Raw genomic sequence first — 25,022 nt, 5'->3', positions numbered from 1 at the left:
CTGGTGAAGGTGGGGCCTGTCCAAGTTGGGCGGGTTGCACCTGAACTGGAAAGGGACCAACATCCTTGCAGGGAGGTTTGCTTTTGCTGTTGGGTTGGGTTTAAACTAATTTGGCAGGGGGATGGGATACAGAGTGGAGGTACAGTAGGGGTTGATGTACAGCCAAATATAGAAGAGAAACTAAGTCAGCCTGGAAAGCAGAGCAAATATAGACCTTTTAAAGCACAAGGGAATAATGCAAGGCTGGATTGCATCTATTTTAACGCAAGGAGTCTTACAAGGCAGATGAATTGAGGATGTTGATTAACACATGGGAATATGATATTATTGCTATCACAGAGACATGGTTGAGGGAAGAGCAGGACTGGCAGCTCAATATTCCAGGGTATAGAATCTTCAGGCGTGACGTGGGGGGGGGGGAAGCATGTGTAAAAGCAGAGGTGGCATTGCACTATTGTTCAAGGAGGCAATTACTGCAGTAAGAAAGGATGGTATCTTAGAAGGTTCCTCAAATGAGATCATTTGGGTAGACCTTAAAAACAAAAAGGGGGCAATCACTTTTCTGGGAGTCGACAATGGGCCTCCAAACAGTCAGCGGGAGATAGAGGGCAGATATTGGGCAAATCTCAAAGAAGTGCAAAAATAATAGGGTAATAATAGTAGGGGATTTCAAATTCCCCAATATTAACTGGGGATAGTCTTAGTGTGAAAGGCTTAGAGGGGGCAGAATTTTTAAAGTGCATCCAGGAGAGCTTTTTGAGCCAGCATGTAGAAAGCCCTACAAGAGAAGGGGCGGCACTGGACCTAATATTCGGGAATGAAGCCAGGCAAATGTTAAAGTGTCAGCGGGGGACCATTCCGGGGATAGTGACCGTAACTCTGTAAGATTGAAGGTAGTTTTGGAAAAGGACAAAGATGGACCGGAAACCAAGGTCCTGAATTGGGGGAAGGCCGAATTCAATATGGTAAGACAGGATCTGGCCAAAGTGGACTGGGAGAAGCAACTTGTAGGAAAGTCTACATCAGACCAATGGGAGTCATTCAAAAAGGAAATAGTGAGAGTTCAGGGCCAACCTGTTCATGTGAAGGTGAAAGTTAGGACCAACAATTCCAGGGAACCCTGATGTCAAGGGATATAGAGGAATGGATGAGAAAAAAGAAAGGAGGCTTATGGCAGATAGAGAGGGCTGAAAACAGCAGAAGCCCTAGAGGAGTATAGAAAGTGTAGTGGGGCACTTAAAAAAAGTAATTAGGAGAGCGAAGAGGGAGCATGAAAAAACACTGGTGGGCAAGGTAAAGGAAAATCCTAAAGCTTTTTATAAATATGTTAAGGGCAAGAGGATAACCAGGGGAAGAGTAGGGCCAATTAAAGACCAAAGTGGCAATCTGTGCTTGGAGCCGAAGGAGGTAGGTGGGATTTTAAACGATTACCTTTCATCTGTGTTCATTATAGAGAAGGACGATGTAGGTGTAGAAATCAGGGAGGGAGACTGTTATATATTTGAACAAATTAGCATTGAAAGGGAGGAGGTATTAGTGGTTTTAGCAGGCTTAAAAGTGGATAATTCCCCAGGCCTAGATGATATGTATCCTAGGCTGCTATGTGAGGCAAGGGAAGAGATTGCAGGGTCTCTGACACTAATTTTGAAATCTTCTCTTGCCACAGGAGAGGTACCAGAGGTCTGGAGGACAGCAAATGTGGTACCATTATTCATGAAGGGTAGTAGGGATAAACCGGATAATTACAGGCCAGTGAGTTTAACATCAGTGGTAGGGAAACTATTGGAAACAATTCTGAGGGACAGGATTAATCTCCACTTGGAGAGGCAGGGATTAATCAGGGATATTCTGCATGGCTTTGACAGGGGGAGATTTTGTCTAACAAATTTGATTGCATTTTTCGAGGAGGTGACTAGTTATGTAGATGAGGGTAGTGTAGTTGATGTCGTCTAAATGGACTTCAGTAAGGCTTTTGACAAGGTCCCACATGGGAGAATGGCCAAGAAGGTAAGAGCCCATGGGATCAAAAGCAATTTGGCAAATTGGACCCAAAATTGGCTTAGTGGCAGGAGGCAGAGGGTGATCGTCGAAGATTGTTTTTGCGATTGGAAGCCTGTGATGAGTGGTGTACCACAGGGATTAGTGCTGGGATCCTTGCTGTTTGTAGTGTACATTAATGATTTAGACGTGAATATAGGAGGTATGATCAGTAAGTTTGCAGGTGACACAAAAATTGGTGGTGTCGTGAATAGTGAGGAGAAAAGCTTGACATTACAGGACAACATAAATGGACTGGTAAGATGGGCAGAGCAATGGCAAATGGAATTTAATCCTGAGAAGTATGAGGTGATGCATTTTGGAAGGACTAACACAGCAAGGGAATACACAGGAATGGTAGGACCCTAGGAAGTACAGAGGATCAGAGGGACCTTGGTGTACATGTCCATAGATCCATGAAGGTAACAGCACAGATCGGTAAGGCATATGGGATACTTGCCTTATTAGCCGAGCCATAGAATATAAGAGCAGGGAGGTTATGTTGGAGCTGTATAAAATGCTGGTTAGGCCAGAGCTGGAGCACTGTGTGCAGTTCTGGTCACCACACTATAGGAAGGATGTGATTGTACTGGAGAGGGTTGCAGAGGAAATTCACAAGAATGTTGTCTGGGCTGGACAGGCTAGGATTGTTTTTCTTAGAGCAGAGAAGGCTGAGTGGGTGCCTGATAGAGGTATACCAAATTATGAGGAGCATAGATAGTGTAAATAAGAAGAAACTTTTCCCCTTAGCGGAAGTGTCAATAACCAAAGGTTATTGATTTAAGGTAAGGGGCAGGAGGTTGAGAAAGAGTTTGAGGAAAAGATTTTTCATTCAGAGGGTGGTTGGAATCTAGAACACTCTGCCTGAGGGGGTGGTAGAGGCAGGAACACTCACAACATTTAAGAAGTATTTAGATAGGCACTTGAAACACCATAGCATACAGGGCTATGGGCCAAGAGCTGGAAAATGGGATTATAATAGATAGGTGCTTGATGGTTGGCACGAGCACGATGGGCCAAAGGGCCTATTTCTGTGCTATATAACTCTATGAGAGGGAAAGCTGAACTGCAGCCCTATAGAAGGGGCAGAGTTGTATGGGAGTGGTACATGTTTCAATGATGACATGCCTGATCCCCTGCCAAGCTCTCAAACAATACCGGCAGTGGTGCCAGAAGGCCAGCTGAGTCAGTCTGCAGCCAGATTGTCTTGGGTCATCCTGGATGCTGATATGAATGAGTGTGGTTTGAATTATCTGGCCAAAAGCAGTCCCATAGCTCCCATCCTGAAGCTATGGGGGCAGTGCCTTGTAGGTGCATCAAGTCACAAGAAAAGAAATGTGCTTCCAAGGTATTTGATGTGGACTCTTAAGCTGAAATAGCATTTAGTTCTGATGATGCCACTTTCAAAAACAGTTCCTCTGACATGTCTTCCTTCTTCCTTAACTGAGGTTTTCCACCCACGGTGGTTGACAGGGCCCTCAACCGTGTCCGGCCCATCTGCGCATCCTCCCTCATACCTTCCTCTCCCTCCCAGAAACATTTTGGGTCCCCCTTGTCCTCACTTATCACCCCACCAGCCTTCATATTCAAAGGATCATCCTCCGCCATTTCCGCCAACTCCAGCATGATGCCACCACCAAACATATCTTCCCTTCATCCGCCCTGGTGGCATTCCGCAGGGATTGTTCCCTCTGGGACACCCTGGTCCACTCCTCCATCACCCCCTACATCTCAACCCCCTCCCACGGCACCTTCCCATGCAACCGCAGAAGGTGCAACACCTGCCCCTTCACTTCCCCTCTCTTCACTGTCCAAGGGCCCAAACACTTCTTTCAAGTGAAGCAGCATTTCACTTGCACTTGCCTCAATTTAGTCTATTGCATTCGCTGCTCCCAGTGCGGTTTCCTCTACATTGGAGAGACCAAATGCAGACTGGGTGACCGCTTTGTGGAACACCTTCGGTCTGTCCACAAGCATGACCCAAACCTCCCTGTCGCTTGCCATTTCACCCTGCTCTCATGCCCACATGTCCGCCCTTGGCCTGCTGCAATGTTCCAGTGAAGCTCAACGCAAACAGGAGGAACAGCACCTCATCTTCCGACTAGGCACTTTACAGCCTTCCAGACTGAATATTGAGTTCAACAATTTTAGATCATGAACTCTCTCCTCCATCCCCACCCCCTTTCCGATCCCCCTTTTTCCCAATAATTTATATAGATTTTTCTTTTCCCACCTATTTCCATTATTTTTAAATGTATTTCCATCCATTGTTTTATCTCTGCCTTTTAGCCTATTTCGATCCCTTCCCCCCCCACCCCACCCCCACTAGGGTTACCTGTCCTGCTTTCTACTCTTAATGTCACCTATTAGCACATTTCTTAGCAAATATCACCACCGGCAACACCTCTTTGTCCTTTTGTCTATGACATCTTTTGGTTATCTCCACCTATCACTGGTCCTCTGTCCAGCTCTACTTGTCCCACCACAACCACCCCCCCCCCCACCACCCCCCCACTTAAACCAGTTTATATTTCACCTATTTTTCCTTAGTCCTGTTGAAGAGTCATACGGACTCGAAATGTTAACTGTGTTTCTCTCCGCTAATGCTGCCAGACCTGCTGAGTTTTTCCAGGTATTTTTATTTTTGTTCTTGTTTACCATTTAGTACATTTTTAGTGCAAGTTGCCAATTTGGTGAAGGAGTTGAAGCCTGTCTCGGGATAGCTGCCAGCAAGAATGTTAAGTGGCAGAATGCTGCTTAAATTGCCTGCTTGCATTTATTGAAGAGACTGCACACTATTTTGGTGGTTAGTGTCTGACCTAACATCCTCTCCTAACTGCGACCAGCTGATTGGGAGTAAACTAGTCTTTGTTGAGGATTTCGAGCATTGCTTCAAAGTATAATCACCTTTTACTGCTCACTTGTTTCTGGTGAAGGCTTGAAGAGAACTTCTGAAACATATTGGCAGACTTTTTGGGCACATTGTCAAAACCACCAACACCCTATCGACATTCATTGTGGAAGTTCTCTGAGGATTTCATCTAAAAAAAAAGTGATTGCTCTGCTACCCTACCTCCATCACACCTAAAAGACATTCTGCCTATCACAAATGAGTAATGTAGTATATGAATTTCAGTGTCAGTGTGATACTAGGTATGGAGGCTCTACGTCTCAAATACTGTTGGATCTTATCAAACAGCATGTCCCAGCCATTGTTTGCAACAGGCAATGTACTGACCATAATTATCCAGCTGGTGCTTGCAAAGCTCAAAACACAGTGTCCAACATTAGTTGTGTTCCGCAATTGAACAACATTTGCTATGTAATCCTCACTGCGCTAAGAACTACGCTGACAACCAATTTAAGATTATCAGTCGGACTCACAGTGTAGTGCATTTGCGTGTATTGGAAGCTACATATATTAACACATAGGGCCCTGTTCTTTGCAGACAGAAAGAACATGTACACACATTGCGCCTGTTTCAGCTAAACAGAATAAGTGACAGCCATTTGCTGACTCATTCCTCAGGGCCATGCATTTACCAGCCAGGGTCGAGCTGCATGGTTTAAATTTCAAACAATGCTTGGCAGTTAACTGTCAGCACCATCATTGATGCAATTGTCCATGGCAATGTCACTTGCCAACCAAAATTGTGGTTTCCCCTTATATTGGTGCTCTTGTAAGTGTCCTGATGAGTGCAAGACGAAAAACTTAGACATGTTTCTTTTTCATGGACACTTAATAGGAGTTTCTAAGGGAGGCAGAGCTTGGTCATGGGCATCTTGTTCGGGGTCCCCCTTGGTCTGCAGGAGGAGAGAGGGACAGGATGGTGAAAATGACTCCAGAGTCACGGTGATTTGTTGCATAATCCACAATCTAGTGATCATAAGGGACCAACTGTTCAATCAGCAACTGTGCCAGAGAATCAAGCTCAGGAGTCACAAGAGGAAGAGGAGGCGGAGGTTGAGAAGGAGAGAGGAAGGTGAGGTGGCGTCCCACTCCTTGCAGATAAAGATATCCCATCTCCTCTGGGCCTTATCTACCAAGATCTCCAGTGCTGTGTCTGGGAACCTGTGTGCCCTTTCATTCGGTCCCTGAGCCATCTGAAATGTGCTATTGTGTGTTAGCCAGAGCACTCCACACCTTCAGTGGCACTGGGTGCAAGGATTCCACATATACTTCTCCACAAAAATAGCATTCAATCAGTGTTTGGGTGCTACAGATGCAGGTGTTTGCCTAGGCATGTTCAAATGATGCTCATCAGCAATTAGGAGTAAAATTGCACGATAAGACTAGACTTCAAACAGGCTTGTCTTATTAGTACAACACCCACCTAGCACCTGTTTTCACTTGTTCATGAAAATAACTCTGAACACTCCATGGCTGGCAAATTTACATTGCCCTTCTGGCAGAGCCCATGACATCGTATTGCCCTACCAGCGAATGTGGGGCCCAAATACCAAATTTGGACTAGGCAGGCCCATTGGCTAGGAACTTGCAGGTAAGGTAATTTTGAATAACCTCTGCTATTGCAATGTCTCTGGAAGCACTCCGAAATGTTTTTGGAGATGTTGTGGCAACGTCCTGAATTTGACAAGCAGTGTTGTTACATCTTCACAGAAAGAGCAAGTGATTTGATGATCTGTTCATATAAAGTCTCCAACAGGTATGGTGGCAGCCATTGCATGCTCCTGAGTTTGCAGCATGACAGGGAGTTGGAGCAGAAGCTGTGGGTGGGGCAAGCAATGCATGAAACCCTCTGGACTCATCATGCTTCTTGACTTTGACAGGAGGCTGTCTGGTAGATGCTGTCCTCTTCCACCTATTGTGTCTTTGCTGGTTTTCTGAAGGAGCAATTCATTGATTGTCTTTCCCTCACCTTCTCCCCGTAGCCCTGCACATTCATCCTTTTCAGATAAAAATCCAATTCCCTTTTGAATGCCTTGATTGAACCTGCCTCCCCCATACCCTCAGGCAGTACAGTCCAGGTCCTAATCACTCACTGTGTGAAAAAGTGTTTCCTCATGTCGTCATTGCTTCTTTTGCCAGTTACTTTAGATCTGTGCCCTCTGGTTCTCGAACATTCAACCAATGTGACCAATTTCTCCATATCTACTCTGTCAAGATCCCTCAAGATTTTGTATACCTCTATCAAATATTCTCTCAGACTCTTCACAAAGGAAAACAGCCCTAAATTCTCCAATCTATCATACCATTGAAGTTCCTCATCCCTGGAACCATTCTCATGAATCTTTTCTCTGCCCTCACTAATCCCTTCACATCTCCCCAGAACTCTACACAATGCCCCAGTTGAGGGAAAACCATTGATTTATACAACATAACTTCCTTACTTTTGTCTCCTATGCCCCTATTAATAAAGCCCAGGATGCTGTATGTTTTATGAACTGCTCTCTTGACCTGTCCTGCCACCTTCAATGATTTATGCACACATACACCCAGGTCCCTCTGCTCCTGCATCCCGTTTAGAATTGTACCCTTTATTTTATTTTGTCTATCCATGTTTTTCTACCAAAATAAATCACTTCACACTTCTCTGCATTAAATTTCAACTGCCATTTTTCTACCCATTCCACCAACTTACCCATGTCCTTTTGAAGTACCATTTTTGAAGTCCTTCTCACAGTTCACAATACTTCCAAGTTTAGTATCGTTCGTAAATTTTGAAACTGTGCCCTGTACACTAAGGCCTAGGTCAATAATATATATCAGGAAGAGCATGAATCCTAACACTGATCCATGGGGAACTCCACAAAAATCTTCCTCCAGTTTGAAAAACATCCATTAACCACTACCCTTTGCTTCCTGTCACTCAACCAATTTTGTACGCATTTTGCTACTGTTCCTTCTATTCCATGAACTCTCACTTTGCTCTTAAGTGTGTTATATAGCACTTTAACGGCATTACCCTCATCAACTCTCACTGTTAACCTCATCAAAAAACTCAAGCAAGGCAGTCAAACATGATTTGCCCTTAATACATCTGTGCTGGCTTTCCTTAATTAACCTGCTTTTGCCCAAGTGACTATTAATTTTGTCCCAAATGATCACTTCTAGAAGCTTCTCCACCAGCCGGTTAAACTGCCTGGCCTATAGTTGTTGGGCATATCTTTGCACCCTTTTGTGGACAAGGGTGAAACATTCGCAATTCCCCAGTCCTCTGGCACAATCCCTGAGTCTAACGAAGACTGAAACATTATGGCCAGGGCCTCTTACTTCCCTCAGTGTCCTTGGCTGCATCTCATCTGGTTCTGGTGCCTTATCAGCTTTAGGAACATTCAGCCTATCCAGTGGGAAACAAGGAAATGGCAGATGCTTTGAACAAGTCATTTGTATCTGTCTTCACAATAGAAGAAACAAAGTATTCCAAGAATAGTAGAAAAGCAAGAGGCAAAAGGGAGAGGGGAACTTAAAACAATCAGGATCACTGGAGAAAAAGGACTAGGAAAACAAATGGGACTAAAGGCTGTCAGTTTCCCGAACCTTATGACCTGCAATCTAGGGTCTCAGAGATAGTAGATGCATTGGTTGTAATCTTCCAAAGTTTCTTATGGGCAGAATCTTCTGCATGTTGGGTGGGCTGGCTGGGAGCGGGCACAGAGCCGAGTGCCACCCACAACTGGCTGCGTGCCGCCATTTTATGCGGGCGGGCCATGGAGCTGCCTCAGGGTGATTAAGTTCAGTTTTCAAGTTTGAAAAAAAGAAAGATTAAAATTATTCAGATATGTCCCTTCATGTGACAGTGTCACATGAGCTGGGACATGTTTATGAATTGTCAAAATTTAAAAAAATTATATAATAACACCTTCATGAAACCTCATCCCACCCGTGGATGAGGTTGCATACAAAATGCGAAAGCCGCTTGGGCTGTTTGCCTGCCCGCCGGTTGGACGGACAACCCTGTCATTTACCTAAATTGGTTTATTAATAGCTTTAACAGGCCTTTGACAGTTCGGCAGGCATGCAGCAGACTCCTGTGCATGCCCGCCGAACGAAAGATCGGAATGATGCGTGGTGACATCGGGAAGCACGCTCCCACACGCCGAAGAGAAAATTCTGCCCGATATTCTGGAAAGTTCCAAGCAGATTAGAAATGTAACACCACTATTGAAGAAAGGAGGGAAACAGAAAGCAGGCCAGTTTATTGGGAAAATGCTGGAACCCATTATTAAGGGTGTAGTAGCAGAATGTTTAAATAATCATAATACAACATGGTTTTGTGAAAGAGAAATCGTATTTGACAAATTTATTAGAATTCCTTGTAGAAGTAAGAAGCAGGGTAGATAAAGGGGTAGGTGTAGTGTATTTGTATTTCCAAAAGGCATTGGATAAGGTGCCATATAAAAGGTTACTCCACAAGATAAAAGTTCATGGTTTTGGGGATGATAATGAAGAATGGATAGAGGATTGGTTGACTAACAGGAAACGGAGATTCGGGATAAATGGATCATTTTCAGGTTGGCAAACTGTAATTAGTGGAGTGCAGAGTGTGGGCTTACGACCCACATCAGCCCCCACTCTTAAAAGGCACTCCTGAAAATTGCCTGCCATTTTAAAGGGCTCCCAAGGCATCCTGGCTCAGCCCAAAGAGTCTGCAGAGGAGTATAGAGTGGTTAAGTGACTGTGCAAAAATATGGCATATAATGTGAGAAAATGTGAGGTTGCCCACTTGGGCAGGAAGAAAAGAAAAGCAGAATATTATTTTTATGGAGAGAGACTGCAGAATGCTGCAGTACCAAGGGATCTGGGTGTCTGTATACAACATTAGCATGTAATTACTGCAAGTAAATTAGGAAGGCAAATAGAATGCTGGTCTCTATTGCAAGGGGGATGGAGTATAAAAATAAGGAAGTCTTGCTACAATTGTACAGGGCATTGGTGAGACCACACCTTGAGTACTATGTACAGTTTTGGTCTCCTTACTTAAGGAGGGATGTACTTGCATTGGAAGCATAGAGTCATAGAGGTCTACAGCACAGAAAAAGGCCCTTCGGCCCAATGAGTCTGCGGTGGTCAAACAAGTATCTTACTATTCTAATCTCATTTTCCAGCACTAGGCCCATAGTCTTGTATGCCATGGCATTGCAAGTGCACATCCAAATACTTCTTAAATGTTATGAGGGTTTCTGCCTCTACTACCCTTTTAGGCAGTGAGTTCTAGATTCCCACCACCCTCTGGGTGAAAAAATTCTTCCTCACATCCCCTCTAAACTTCCTGCCCCTTATCTTAAATTTATGACCCCTGGTTATTGATCCCTCCACCAAGGGAAAAAGTTCCTTCCTGTCTACCCTACCTATGCCCCTCATAAGTTTACACACCTCAATCATGTCCCTCCTCAATCTCCTCTGCTCCAAGGAAAGTAACTCCAGTTTATCCAATCTCTCCTCATAACTAAACTCTCCAGCCCATGCAACATCCTGGTAAATCTCCTCTGCACTCTCTCTAGTGCAATCACATCCTTCCTATACTGTGGATTCCAGAACTGCATGCAATTCTCTAACTGTGGCCTAACCAGCGTAACCTCCCTGCTCTTATATTCTATGCCTCGGTTAATAAAGGCAAGTATCCATGTGTCTTCTTAACCACCTTATCTACCTGTTCTGCTACCTTAACGGACTGGTGGACATGCACACCAAGGTCCCACTGATCCTCGGTACTTTCCAGGGTCCTACAATTCATTGTGTATTCTTGTGCCTTGTTTGTCCTGCCCAAGTGCATCACCTCACACTTATCTGGATTAAATTCCATTTGCCATTTATCAGCCCATCCGACCAGCCTGTCTATATCCTCCTGTAATCTAAGGCTATCCTCCTCACTATTTACCAACCCACCAATTTTTGTGTCATCCGCGAATTTACTGATCAACCCTCCTACATTCAAGTCTAAATCGTTTATATATACCACAAACAGCAAGGGACCCAACACCAATCCCTGTGGAACCCCACTGGACACAAGCATCCAGTCACAAAAACACCCCTCAACCATCACCCTCTGCTTCCTGTCACTCAGCCAATTCCGGATTCAATTTGCCAAATTGTCTGGGATCCCATGGGCTCTTACCTTTGTTATCAGTCTCCCATAAGGGACCTTATCAAAAGCCTTGGTGAAGTCCAAGTAGACTACAAAAAATGCACTGCCCTCATCTACACACCTGATCACCTCTTCGAAAAATTCAATCAAATTGGTCAGACATGACCTCCCCTTAACAAAACCATGCTGACTGTCCTTGATTAATCCCTGCCATCCCAAGTGTAGATTAATTCTGTAGATTAATTCTGAAAGCAGTTCAGAGAAAGTTCACTAAGCAGATTTCCAGGATGAAGGGGTTGTTTTATGAGGAAAGGTTGAGCAGGTTGAGTCTTTACTCATTGGAGTTTAGAAGAATGGGAGGTGATTCTTTGAAACATAAAAGATTCTGCGGGGGCTTGACAGGATGCTTGCTGAGAGGATCTTTCCTTCCATTGCAGGACCTAGAATTAGGAGGCACAATTTAGCAATGAGGGATCCTCATTTAAGGTGGAGATGAGGAGAAATTTCTTCTCTGAGGGTCATTAATCTTTGAAATTCTCTCTCACAGATAGCAGTGGAGGCTGTGCCATTGAATTTATTCAAGGCTAGGTTAGACAGATTTTTGATCTGCAAGGGATTCAAGCATTATGGGGGACAGGCAGGAAAGTGGAGCTAAGCTCATAATCAGAGATGATCTTATTGAATGGGGAGTGGGTTCAATGGGTTGAATGGCCTACGCTGCTCCTATTCTTATGATCTTCTGCTGTTATGACCTTACCTCATCCTTATCAGTTTTAAACCCAGGGGCCAGACTTTAATGTTTGAGGTGGGAATCAGGAGTTGGGAAATTTCCCAATGTTGCAATCCCACCTTTGACCTAGGAATACTGGGCAGCGGGATTTTCATTCGGTGGAGGGAGGCATAGTCTGGAATTGTGTCTGCTGCCGGTGGAGCTGGAGGCGAGCCAATGCTGAGGTGGCCAAGTTAAAGGCATGCCTCCATTCGTAGAAACATTGGCCCAGTTGTGGAGAACCATGTGAGGCCCCCTAACCATCATCCCTGTCCCCTTCATGCCCCTTCCGCTTCCTCTCCCCTTATTTCCCTCATGTCCCATTGCACCCCTCAAACCCCCTTATCATCCCTCGATTGTCCAACGGACTCACCCAGTGTCTGCTATAAACAGCCTTCTAATAACATTTGGGAGTATTTGAGAAGTTCATAAATCTATCAAAATAAAACAAATACTATCATTTGATAGCCACTTAAAAAAACATTATCCTCTTCAGAAGCTCAAAATAAGCAAGCTCACATTTCCCTCTACAGCTATGTAATCAACACTGCTGAACAGAATCCATTAAAAGGTAACCAAGCAATCAAATTGACATTCCCCTGGACAACTGTGTAAACAAACCCTTCTGAGCAGAATCAATTATAGCCGTTGAAACGGCCAGATTGCTGAGCTGAACTTAAAAGGTTTTGTGAAAGCTCAGCCATCTGTCAAAGCTTTGAAACAGCCAAATAGATGGCTGAGCTGAACTTCAAGGAAAGCAATGGGACATTTCACACAACCAGACCTGGATTTCAAATTGGGCTAGCCAAAATTGTATAGTCCAGAATAGCACTTTATCCATGGATAAACTACTCTAATGCATCCAAAGACCTTTCCGCTTTCAGAATGCTGTTTTTCCCTTGACAATTTGCCAGTTATCTTCTTCTTTTGTATGGCTTTAGGAGCAAAAGCTGTCATCACAATTTTAATGTCAAATCCCTAACCAGATCAATGACCTACTGAAGAGCAAATGTAACTCCAGGCTATTGCCTTCAAACTTGAGTTGGGGCAAATTGTTATTATGCGTTCCATCGTTTGATCAGGGTTTCTGCAGTTACAGCCAGGTGCCACTTGTACGTTGGATGGCCACATCAGCCATGACCAGTCTGTTGAGAGTTGTCCACATTCCCCAGGGGAGATTGAACCTGGTTGTTGAGTGGGGCCCGCTCGCCGACGTGTAACATGACGCGGGATGACATCGGGCGGAACCCCCGACATTATCCTGCCCCATTTAAATTTTCAGGAAGGCGGGGGCACAGCAAAGTCAGCTGCGGGCCCATCGACCTGTCAATGGCCACTTGAGGCCATTGACAGGATTAATTAAGCAATTAAAGGACCTGTCCATCCATCCAGCGCTGGGATGAGGTTTCATGTAGGGTTTTAAAAATTGTAATAAAGTTGTTATGGAAATTATGAACATGCCCCAACTCATGTGACCTTGTCACATGAGGGGACATGTAAAAGATTTTTCTTTTCTCTATTTTTAATATTTTTAAAAGTCGGGGCGATCTCCCTGAGGCTACACTTAGCCTCAGGGAGATGAGTGCGCTCTTTCGTGCACACGCACAAAAGCGCGCACTCTCGATTTTAGGGATTCCCTCCGCCCGCACAGGGAGCACATAGCGCTTCCCGGCGGACGTCACGCTGGGCGGGCCTAATCTCTCCTGAGCTCCTACCTATCCATGACCTTCTATCTTGCTCCACCTGCTCCACCCCCTCTTAAACAGTATAAAGTACAATGCATTTCTACCTCTCTTCAGTTCTGAAGAAGTCATGTGGACTCAAAACGTTAATTCAGCTTCCACTGCCATAACGTGGGGCATCAAGCGGGCTTTAGTAATGGCAGATGGGGCCTGGATATGTGATTTTTGCCCCCATTTCCACTGCCAGCAATTTTCATTGGTGTGGGAAAGGGGGCAGAGTGAGAGCCCTCATGCCATTGTCTTGACATAGTCGGCACCATTGTGGAAGGGGGCATTTCTGAACTTCTTCAATTTTGATTGAGGTGGGCGGGTTTTTCTGGTAGGCGACGTGAATCACGCCAGGACAGAGGTCTTGTGAACAATGGGTGAACCATGGTTTGGAGATGGGAACCATATGAAAGATCAGTACAATAGGTATTGCCTACTTCACATGCTGTAGCATAAGTTATATTTATTTTACTACAGTGTGATGATAATGCTTTGATTTGAAAATTTAAGTGGCCATTAAATAATGTGGTTGCCAGGTTGTTACTTCTGACAACTGACAAGCCACTTTGTTTTTGGCATGATCCGGCTCCCACCAATCTTGGAGTGACCCTTGACCCCTCTTCTACTTTACCATCACCACCTCCGAAAGACTGGCGAAAAGGCCAAGGCATGAGTGAACATCATCCACAAGCTCACTGGCACAAGCTGGGGTGCAAAACCCACCATTCACTCCACTTCTGCCATAGATCTAGTATTCTTGACAGCTGAGTACTAAGTCATCACACCAAACACAATGGTACACACCTTCACTCAGTAATGAAGACAACCTCTGAAACTCTTGAAATTAACTCCTGGTCAGTTGTTACCAGTCCTCTCAAATATCATCCCTCCGTCTATTCGACGGGATGCAGCAACACACAGAGAAATAATTCTTATTAGCAGCAGCTTGGACTTGCCCATCCATAGAGACCTGCAAGACCTCCTCAACTTGCCACATGTTTCAACGAAACACCCCTGGATACGAATCGAACATCTTCAACTCCATAACACTGATGAAACCAGGAGGAAAGCTTGGACAGAAAACACCATTCCAAGTAAATACATTGGGCTGAATTTTCCGTTCGTCAGGCAGGCAGGCCTGACCCAATCATGGGCAGGCACAAGACAGAGGAAGTGTTAAAGGTAGTGGTAGAGACTAAAGAAGATGTTGATAGTGGCGTGAAGGAAAGAGCAGAATGTATTAATAGCAGAGCAAAAGTCAGTGCTCTGTGAAAGCACAACATAGAAACTGGGTAACAGATGGCCTTGTGGTGGTGGAGGGAGGTGGGGTGCGGTGGGTTGGCGAAAAAGGATAAATAAGTAAATAAAAATGAAAATAAAAGGTAAAATACTTTTTTTTGACCCTGCTCAGTTAGCAACAACAGGCTATCCAATTGTAATCCTTTCCTTACCTGTTTTTCACCTATGCTGATTGCCAGCCTAGGTTCATAGTTTATGAATGGGACCCCTGGCTGTGATGTGTTCATCCCTTGTCCTCAATGTTATGATTTTGAAAGAAAGCCTAGCATTTATAAGGTGCTTTTCACACCCTCAATATTTTCTGAAGTTACTATAGAACATAAGAAATAGCAGAAGGAGTAGGCCATATAAGCCCTCAAACCTGTTCCGCCATCCACTAAGGCCATCACGGACCTTTGACCACAACTCCACTTTCCTGACTGATCCCTATAATCTCTTTATCCCCTTAGTGTGCAAAATCCAGTGATCTCAGCCTTGATCACACTCAATGGCTGAGCCTCCACAGCCCTCTGGGGTACAAACAATGAAGTTATTTTTTGAAACAAAAACAGAAAATGCTGGAAAAACTAAGCAGGTCTGACAGCATCTATGGAGAGAGAAAAACAAAGTTAATGTTTCGAGTCTGTATGGATGCAGTATTTTGCTTTTATCCAAGTTATTTTTTGAAGTGTATAGCCGCTGTTGTAATGTAGGAAATGTGACAACCAAGTTGTGTACAGGAAGCACCTACAAACAGCAGTAAGATAAGTGACTTGGTCATCAGTTTGAAATGCTGATTGAGCAATATATATTGGTCACAATTCCAAAAGGAGCTCCCCTGCTCTACTTTAAATAGTACCACGGGATCATTTATGTCCATCTGAGATGGTCCTCGGTTTAACATCAAACCTAACTGTAACGACTCACTAACTGCCCCAGGTGAGATCACCTGGCTCAGCACAGCTGAGGTCAGGGATCAAACCTAAGGATATTTTGATGTTTGTACCTCATGGCCACATCACATGGTGCATTTACCCACTACACCTTCAGCTTCTTGATCAATAGTTATGCATACTGACTTGTAGGCTTGCTGTACAATGTATACCAAGCCTTTGTACTAAGAATTCCACTTGGGACTGGTAAATCTGTTCAGACAAATTGAGCATGTAGCAGTTTTTTTAATAATGCAATTCTTGTTAGATTAAAACACATGCATGTTCATGATATGAACTGTAAATGATAGAGTGTATGGCAACTTTAGTGAGTTGTTTCACATGTGGCCATTTCAGGGAATGCGCGTGGTTTTAATGTATGCTGCTGTGCTTGTGCTGGGTTATGGCTGTGCTCCTAGAGCTTTGACAGTTATCCTATTTGGATGGGGTCACATATATTTCAGATGCTTGGGCCTTCACCTGTTGTCACCTGCTGCCTAACTGATAGCCATAGATACATAACTTCTTTGGCTTAAACTATCTTCCTTAGTGTCCCAATCCACTTATGGCCAGGTGGGTTCCTTCTGCCACCACCTTTGTGAGATATATCAATGCAGGATACAATGATGGTCTACAATTAGGAGATGTTCATGAGCTTTTTCTTATTCAGGGGGTCACATGGTCCCAAGAGGCTGTGTGGTGGATGTGATTTAATGGAGCTCTTAAAAAAAGCTTGCACTGTTTGTTTTGTGGTTACAAAACAAAGTTGAAAGGGTACATGCAACCAATAATATTCAACATTGCTTTACTGTTCGGGAACAGATGTAAGATAATGAGAGGAACAATTATTATGTGCTACCAAAGGACAATCTTAAAAATGAAATCTAGTTGTAAAGTCAGTATTAACGGTGGTAGTGATATGATTATCAATGTTGCAAAATATTTAACCTTTTTGAAGACTAATGTGCTTTAGTGTAAATTAGAAAAGGACTTGTGTGGCTCCCTTGGATAGTTTGTTGTTTTTCTTATTTTTATTAAAGGAATTAATACTCATTTGCAACCTAATGCAGTCATTCACTTAAAGACAATCTTCATTTACTATTTTTTTCAAATAAAACCCTCCTTGGAGGCTACTTGCTAACACAGGTCCTGCAGCCAGATGAATACAGATAATTTGAGCAATGGATTTAAGGAACCATTGCCAATGTTACTCTTTGATCAGTCGTCGACAGATGTGAGCTCAATGTGGCTGTATAGGCATACTGTGTAGCCACCAGGCTGGCATCAGCGTCTTGCTTTTTGCTGGTGTGGCCCATCCATTTCATTGCATATCAGGGCTACCTTAACTAGCTCGAGATGGTGTGGTTGGGGGAAAAATATTCAACAGTTTGAATCACCAGCTCGTCCCATTTGCAAGAAACAAAGGTGCTACGTAACTGAAAGTAGTTGTTGTTGTCGAAATACTGTGCATTTGAACCATTGAACGTCAAACAGTTAATTTGCAGTGACCCAAACTGGGAAGCTGTCTGCAGTGATAACACCCCTCCCCCTTCCCATTCTTTCTTATGCTTTATCCAAGCTCATGGTGAAACTTGCTTTATCCCTTTTGCAGGACTTTCCAGGCTCCCACAGCCTTGTCATTGAAACTTTGTGTAATATCATCTGTTTGAATTAAAAATCTACTGGTTGCTTAATGATGCATAAGATTTGTAGTAGCTTTTCTTCAGTGATGAAAGACAAACTAGCAATGTTTAAAAAAAATAAAAATTATCCCACATACCCATGATTACTGACTGTTGGGTGTCTGAACTGCTAAATTGAAGGTCAGGGCCCTGAAGAAAAAGGATGAGACAATTAGCAGAATACACATTTGCTAAAATGGCTTCTTTTAAAGGGTGTGGTTAAAAACAGCAGAAAGGACTGGTATTTTCTGATCTGCATTCTCTGTGCTGTGGCACGTCAGATCCCATAAATCCCAATAAAAATCTCTGTGACTCTTCCTGGCTAAAAGTAGTAAAGGAGTTTGATTTACTGGTTTAACAGCGAGCATCTGATCTGGCAGCTTTAAAGAAAACAGATTTTGTGGCACCTTCTAATTTTTTTTGTTGTTTAAGTAAAATCTAATCCTGTTGGCTGCACTGTCGGTGAATGTTCAAAAATATGAGCAGATAATTTTAGCTCAACAGTTTCTCAGTGATTTTATTTCTGTTAGGACACCGCAGCCATTTCATACTCTACTATCACAACCTTTATTACAATATTGACTTTCCCAGAGATCACAGCAACATGCTGGCAAAAATAAAGGTAGGGAAACTGTCAGGTTTTATTTAGATATGATTCTACAGGCGCGGTGTTTCAAAAGAACAGTTTAAAATGTATTTTTTAGGTGAAAACCTTGCTATAATGTGGCATAAGCAAAGGGAAACACTGGGCAATATGTGCTGCAGTACAGTTTCCATGGCTGTATGTGGGGTGGCTGGAACCGGCTAGAACTGGTTTGAAGCAGATCAGCTTCATGAACAATGCAGCCACTGAGCTACATTGCTTCCTTCTTCATGGCAGCAATACAAGAAGCTTGCAGAAAGGTACCATCCAAAACAGCATGATTGCACCCTAGACACATTATTCTGGTATGTGGATAGTATGCTAAATACGTTATAATGGGTATGTTTGTGGTATCTTTGAAAAAAAGAAATTGTTTCACTGTCTGGAGGTAAAGGATTCAAGCATGAAGAAGGGTTTCTGTGCTCCCTTTTACAAAAAAAATGGTGGATTGGGGTAATCTGTTACTTTCTGAGAGATGAAGTGTATATGGATCAGGAGTGTATATTTAAATCTGAAACCAAATTTTTGTTGCTGTGCAAATTAGAGTACTGCAAGCTGGACTTTTTGTGCATAACATTGGGGCATAAAAGACATGCTTTGCTGGCTTGCTAGCAGAGAAGATGGAGGTTTTTTCTTTGGTGCTGCTTTTTCAGTTAAAGAGTATGTATATTTCCTAATGCAGTGGTTAGGAAATCTTTAATTCTGGGGCAAAAAAGCCACAGTCTTGTACTATCACACAGCAGACTACATGAACGGTGTCCTACATTAAGCAAGTCACCATGCCAGGAGAATTATGGTCATGAATTTAACCAGTTGAATTTATCAATTATTGTAAAATATTAAAAAAAGATTCTTGGTTAGCTTGTTCTAGCTAACAGCCATGTATATATTTTTAAAAAAAAGATGTATGTGTGTATCTGTTTTTATAAGTTGAGTATCAGCACAAAGCCTTCTGGGGCTACTGATTGACACCTCTCTTTAAAAGCCACAGACGCTGGTCCCTCAAAGCTTTAAAAAGGAGGAAATGTTCTTTGTTTTCATGCAACTCTCTAGAGAGATTTCTCAGCTACGGCCACCAGTTTTCTCAAAACAGCAAATCTGAGTTGGAAAGAATATATAGAACATGCACACATTATTAAAAATGGTTAAATTCAAGCATTTATGTTAACAAATTGGAAACTTCTCCCTGAGCTGAAGCATTCAGGCCTGTCGCCCAATGTTTTTTTTTCCCTCTTCCTTCCTTTCTGGATTACAGTATTTAACTTTTGCTGCCAGTAGTCCAGGCAGGCCTTTTATTGTACTAAAAACATCGGTATTCTCACTAAAAATGAGACATATGTGGCTACCTAGATTTTGAACGGGTTTTTCACCTCGTTTTGAAGAATTCTGGAATACAGAAAATGCCGACAGTGCTTGGATATGCCTCAGTGGTGGTGGTGGCCTAGTTCAGGGTAAGTAACTGTGATGGTTAAACAGATAATTTTATTTCCTTAAATATTCTCTGTCTGCTCTCACAGTCTCTCTAGTGTTATCAGTATGGGTTCTTGCCTTGGAAGGGTGTCATATAGAAGGAACTCTGGCCTGCCGGAGTCAGCACACGAGTCAAAATACAATAGCCGAGGTCCTTGGGCCTAGTTTTCTCTGTGACTTTTTGGAGCATTGTGAACATGTCTTGTTAGAAATGAAATAGAATTATTTTTAAAAAAGAATAATACAGCAGAATTAATTTGACCATGGTTCAATGTAGCACAGTTCCTTGCAGGATGAACTCAGCTGCGTGCTTGCTCCACAGGGCAGGAAGGAAATATTGTCATCCACGTCACCCTGCACTCATGGGTCTGCTTTTGGGTTACAGAATGACATTGCTCAGAACGGGATGTTTCCTCCCATGTGCACTAAAACAAATGTCAGTTGTTACATGTAGTAGTCTGAGCGGTGCAGCTATGATTTCCTAAGTTTGATATGTGTCTTGTGTTGAGCCAGCAGATCTGGGGGTGTTGCTAAGAGTGCTAAATTGATCAAGAACAGTTAATCATCAACGCTTGCTTCTAGATTCATCCATGTTGATGCTTCGTCCAGAATTGACAATTCCAGTGATCCTTTGGCTGGCTTGACAGCTTGCAACCTCCATAAACTTGAATTCATCCAGAAATCAGCTGCCTGTATCTTAACTGGCATGAGCCCTGTTACGTAACCACCGTGCATGCTGACCTCAAATGCTTCGAATTTGAAATTCTCATCCTTGTGTTCAAGTCCTTCCATGGCCTTGTCCCTTCCACCTCTGCTCCCTCCTCCATCCTATAACCCTCTGGGAAACTCTTGTGCTCCTCCAATTCTATTCTCTTGTGCATTCCCAACGTCCTTCACCCTAACATTGGTGGCCTTGCTCTTATTTTGAGCCAGATTTGGCATTGTATACACTCAAGTCTGGGTCCCTTGGACCTGAGGGGGAAAAATGGATACTGGGAGAGGAAGGGTTTTACAAGAGCACCAAATGCCTCAGGCATTTGAGCAGCCTACTATTTCTTATGGAATTAGTATCTTCACAGTTATTGCCTCCCAAACATGTGGTTTTAAGTTGATCGAAACTAAAGCTCAGCGTTTATGTCACCTCTAGTATGCCCCAGGTGGTTTGTGGGTTGGCAAGTGCCAACTCAAGGTTTTGAGATGGTTGTACTTTATTGATAATTATACCCTGGGTATCATTACAGAGATTTCAACATGCTTTTATTTGTTCTTGGAATGTGGGCTACATTAGCATTTATTGCTTCTTCCTCGGGGCTCAGAGTCAACCATATTGTGTATGACTGGAGTAATGTGTAGGCCAGAGCAATTAAAGGGTGGCAAGTTCCCTCCACTGAAGGATATTAGTAAGCCAAAGTGTTAATGACAATCGACAGCTTTTAAGACCATTTTATCTAGTGCAAATTTAGTTTCACAACTTCCCATGGTGAGATTTGAATTTGCGACCTCTGAGTTTCTAACTCAGTACCATACTCATTGTTCGATTTTGTCTGATTTACGTCCTTATGAAGCACCTTATCATAGAATAATACAGCACAGAAGAAAGTCATACTGATGATTGTACTGGCACTTTGAAACAGTTATCCAATTAGACCCAGAGTTCTGATGAAAGGTCATTGACCTGAAACTTTGGGCTGGATTTAATGGATGTGACAGTGATCTCACCCACCAACTGGAGAGTTAATTAAGTGCCAGTCAGGCACTTGACAAGCCAACAAAGCCTTCCCTTGGGATCACGGACTAAGGGACACAAGTGCCACTGGCTGAGAGTTGCTGGCAGCTCTATTGAAAGACAGCGCCACTAGGCAGTGTGGCTGCTGTCAGTACAACACGCACCTGAGGCCGAGGATTATCGATGGACCCAGGCACGCAGGTGAGTGGTGGCAGGGGGGGTTTCACGTGAGAAGGAGAGGGTTAGAGGTACCAGCAGCAAGGCAAGGGGTGGCTCTCAGCAGGCACCCCTTCCCCCTTCCTGATGCCAGATCCCTCGATCAAGCACTGAGTGCCTTTGAATGAAGGAAGCCCTCAGGAGCCGGCAAGCAACCCTGCATGAGTTTGCTTGTTGTGTTCCCCGCATGGCGAGCTTCCTGTGGCACGGGGTGAGGCCTCAATTTCCACAGGCTTTCTGGCCACAAACTTAATCAGGCTGGAGGCGGGAAGGTGGCATGCACCAGCCGCCCTCCCACTTGATTAAATGCCCCTGCCACAGGTTTGCCTAACCTGCCTGACCTGAATATTCCAGCATTTTCTTTTCATTTCAGATTTCCAGCATCCGCATTATTTTGCTTTTGTTGTCCCAATACCCTTAGTCCTACAAATTTTTCCTTCTCAGTTATATATCCAATTCCCTTTTGAAATTAACTATTAAATCTGTTCCCACCACCCTTTCTGAAAAGTGCATTCCAGATTGTAATAACTTCCTGTGTTTAAAAAATATCTTCTCCTTACCTCCCGCACCCACTGCTTTTGCCATTATCGTAATCTGTTGTCCTCTGTTTACTGACCCTCCTGTTGGTGAAAACAGTTTCTCCCTATACACGTTATCAAAACCCCTTATAATTTTGAACACTCTATTAAATCTCCCTTCACTGCTCTAAAGAGAACAGCCTCAGCTCCTCTGGTCTCTCCACATAATCAAATAGCAGGTAGTATTTTGACGACTATTCCAACTGTTAGCACACACTGTTCCAGCTTGGATAGCAGGGTTAAAATTAGGGCTGTGTTTTCTTGGAGAATTTCATTGGCTTAACTTTACCACTCTCATTGGATTCCCGAAAATATGACCTCAAATATTGGTTCACGTTGTGGGGAATGCGGGAGAATGGCTTTCTGCCTCGGTGAAGAAGATCCAGGAGGGAGAGGATGAATTCCATTCGCACCTCCCACCTTACCTTTCACAGCCATTCTGGATAAAAACAAAAAAACTGCGGATGCTGGAAATCCAAAACAAAAACAGAATTACCTGGAATTCACCAGACCTGCTGAGTTTTTCCAGGTAATTCTGTTTTTGTTACAGCCATTCTGGATATGTGTTGGTGGGGGTGTTCCTGGACAACCCTGGCAATTCTGCCCAGCTCACCCCTGAATGGTATAGTGATGCATGGTAGACTCCCCGTAAGATTCCCTCGCAGGCTTCACTCTGGGCTGAACGAAGATCCCAAAAGTGGAAGTTTAAACAAAGTTCCCCAGGAGCAATGTAAAAAAGGTAGAGAGGTGATATTTTCCAGTCTGACCTGGGCCTTGGATAGTCCCCTTTTCAGTGTTACAGGGGACAGCCCACAAATACCCTAATCATGCTATCCTCACAATTCAAAACAGGGTCAGCAGCAGGGCAAAGCGACAGGACCGCTCCCCTCAAAAGGGGAGCGACATTTCTACCTATTTTGTGTTAATGGCTATCTTCAATAAAGTATTGACTTCTTTGCCAATGGTCTGCCCATACTCTATAGAATGATTAACTCTTCTTTAGAAAGACAATCAGAGTGGGATGCAGTTACACCTAGACTTGACTATTCGAATGCTCTCCTGGCTGGAATCCTGCATTTTACTCTCTGTAAACCTGAGGTCATCCAAAACTCTGCTGTCTGCACCAAGCCTCATTCCCCTATCACCCCTAGCTGCACTTGCTGCACTATGTTGGCTCTTGGTCGTCTTAATTTTAAAATTCTCATCCTTGTTTTTAAATCCCTCCACGGCCTTACCCCCCGTGCCCCGATCTCTGTAATCTCCTTTAGCCCTAATACCTCCAAGATTTCTGCACGTCTCTAATTCTGGCCTCTTGAACATCCCCAATTTTAACTGCTCCATCATTGGTGGCCATGCCTTCAGTTGCCTAGACTCTAAGTTCTGGAATATACTCCTTCCCTCCCTCTACCTTGCTTTTCTCTTTAAGGTGCTCTGTAAAACCCACCTCTTTAACCAAGCTTTTGGTCCTCTTACCTCACATCTCCTTCAGTGGTTCGGTGTCATATTTTGTTTTATAAAGCTCCTGTGAAGCGCTTTGGAAGGTTTTATTATGTTAAGGATGCTACATAAAAATAAATTGTTGATGTTGTTGGGTTTCTTCTCTTTGGTGTGGAATAGCAGATGGGAAACACTCCTGTCTTCCTGCTCTTCTCCCACCCTGAGGCCTTTCTCTTGGTGAGAGCTCATTAGCGATGCATGGTAGGCTCCCTGTGAGATTCCCACCAGTGAGAGGAAGAACCTGCCAGTGCACAACCACAATATCCTAGTGCTGCTGCAGTGGGGCCATTGATGTGGCACCAGCAGAGGTGGTCAGGCATTTAAAAGGACAAAAGAGCCCTAAAAGTTAAAGTAAATTGACAGGCCTCAGCAGAGATTAATGCCCATGCAGACACATAAGGCAAGACTGGGGAGAGCGTCCCTGACCTTGGGACATTATTGCGACGACCTGACATTTCTTGGTGTAAAAGTAAGTTATTTTGAAAAAATGCAATATGGCTTCACAGCAACATCCTTGAGCTTCTGTTCTCTATTCAAGATGCAACTCTGGGAACACTTGCATGATTTTAAGAATGACTGTGGCTAGTAGAATTAGCAGCACCTCATTGTTAAAGAAGCACTTGTCCAGGTTCTTGAGAGAGAGAGAGAGATATGCAAATAAAGCTTGCCAAAGGAACTCAGCTGATGGGGGTTGTCTGCTTAACCCTTCATGAGCTGGTTCAAAGCTGTTGTATTATTCAGGTTGGCATCAGTAACTCACTGTTACTGTTTGTTTTCATAAATTAATCTGTGAATAACCCGGCTGCTTAGATGGAAGCAGTTGTTATTATGTTGGAATTGACTAACTGTAAATAGAGAGAGATCTAAAGTGTCACAAGTAGTAATAGAATTGTAGAAACAGGGAAGTACAGAACAGGACATTCAGCCCATTAAGTCTCCAATTATGTTTTCCTTCACACGAACTACTAATCCTATTCTTCGACTCAATTACTCACTGTATTCTTTGAATATTCCTTATTTTCTAGCAGCTATCTAATTTACCAGCTCTTCTTCAACCAAGGTTTATGGCAAAAAGTTCCACCTTTTTAACCACAGTGTAAAAAAAAATCTTTTTGAGTTCTTTTTGTGATTTTCAAAATTTGTACCATTTTATTGACAGTGGAAAATACTATTTATTCTATTATAACCCTTCATAATCTTGAAGATCTCTTTAATGTATGCAGCTCCAGTGAAAAAAGGCCCATTACTCATGTCTTTCTTCATCCCTCGCGATGGATATACGAGGACTTTTCCATTGCTTTTATATCCTTCCTGGAATGCACCATGAATATAAATATTGAAATTAGCTTCTTTCAGATGAGACATTAAACTGAGGCCTCAACTACCCTCTCAAGTGGACGTAAAAGATCCCATG

General features: G+C 43.4%; 1 protein-coding gene across 7 annotated transcripts in view; it reads left to right on the top strand.

Annotated features, from left to right (window-relative positions):
- Window positions 1–25,022, top strand: part of znf532 (zinc finger protein 532) — a 195,147-nt gene that overhangs the window by 39,239 nt on the left and 130,886 nt on the right. For 2 of the 7 annotated variants that reach the window (XM_041185715.1, XM_041185655.1), the window contains exon 1: window positions 18,015–18,100. The exons of 1 other annotated variant lie outside the window; for it this stretch is intronic. The gene's annotated coding sequence lies outside the window, so the exon portion shown is untranslated. Of the gene's footprint in view, window positions 1–18,014; window positions 18,101–18,313; window positions 18,427–19,471; window positions 19,573–25,022 lie in introns of those variants that run through there. 4 more of the 7 variants (XM_041185691.1, XM_041185671.1, XM_041185680.1 and 1 more) reach the window with 4 other exon arrangements.

The sequence above is a fragment of the Carcharodon carcharias genome, chromosome 1, assembly GCF_017639515.1.
Source record: "Carcharodon carcharias isolate sCarCar2 chromosome 1, sCarCar2.pri, whole genome shotgun sequence".
Taxonomy (NCBI): domain Eukaryota; kingdom Metazoa; phylum Chordata; class Chondrichthyes; order Lamniformes; family Lamnidae; genus Carcharodon; species Carcharodon carcharias.
The sequence above is the reverse complement of the archived record's forward strand: the minus strand, read 5'-3'. Positions and strand labels throughout refer to the sequence as shown.